The following is a 1268-nucleotide window of genomic DNA, read 5'->3' on the forward strand; positions in this document are numbered from 1 at the left end:
AGAGGTGGAGGGAACGAGAAGTGGGAGACTAAATTGGAGGTGGAAAGATGGAGTGAAAAAGATTTTGAGTGATTGGGGCCTGAACATGCAGGAGGGTGAAAGGTGTGCAAGGAATAGAATGAATTTGAACGACGTGCTGTCAGTGGATTGAACCAGGGCATGTGAAGCATCTGGGCTAAACCATGGAAAGTTCTGTGGGGCCTGGATATGGAAAGGTAGCGTTGGTTTTAGTGCATTATACATGACAGCTGGAGACTGAGTGTGAACGAATGTGGCATTTTTTATTTTTTCCTAGCACCACCTCACACAACTGCGGCTGAACGGGGTTGTTATTTCATGTATGGTGGGGTGGTGATGGGTATGAATAAAGGCAGACAGTATGAATTATGTACATGTGTATATATGTATATGTCTGTGTGTGTGTATATATGTATACATTGAGATGTATAGGTATGTATATGTGCTGTGTGTGGACATGTGTATTTGGGTGGGTTTGACTATTCTTTCGTCTGTTTCCTTGCGCTACCTCGCAAACGAGGGAGACAGCGACAAAGCAAAATAAATAATAAATAAATATATATATACTTAAGAGTCTTTTTTTTAACTATTATATGATTTATCATTTCAGGGAACAACAGGTTCACCAAAGGCTGCAGTCCTGTCCCATCATATGTTGGCCAACAATGCATATAGCATTGGTAAAAGAGCAGAATATGACCTGAAGGTAAGAATTCTGAACAGAAACTATCCTTATTTTTTGTTACGCTTATTAGACCACTTACATTCCATGGATAAACAGTGGAAATTGTAAGGCAAAAATTTGCTTTATTGCACCTCACTCTCAGAGTTGTTAGACCTTAAGGACCATTGTCTTTATGACTTTGCTGATGAAGGTAACCTTAAAGGGCTGTCATAGCGGACAGAGTCACCCAAATCGTATCACAGCTCGAAAATGAAATCCAGAAAGTTCCGTTCCTTGTTGGTATGTCTTCTTCATCAGAATTGAAAAATACTTAATCAGGGACTTTGCTTGTTCCATAATGTAAGAATGTATAAGGAAGGCTTGGAAATGAAAATTTTTTACGCGACAACAGCCATGTTTGAAAAAATTCCTCATATTTTAGTAAGTGTACAACTGTTTACGCCCACTTCTTTCCTTGATTTCCCCACTTGATTGTTAAATTAAGGACAAAGTAATAGCTTTTCCCCCGAAAATTTTTTCTTAAAATGTGCAATGAATTGGCACCTAAGTTAATTGTATCCATAAT

This window comes from Panulirus ornatus, chromosome 17 (assembly GCF_036320965.1).
Source record: "Panulirus ornatus isolate Po-2019 chromosome 17, ASM3632096v1, whole genome shotgun sequence".
Taxonomy (NCBI): domain Eukaryota; kingdom Metazoa; phylum Arthropoda; class Malacostraca; order Decapoda; family Palinuridae; genus Panulirus; species Panulirus ornatus.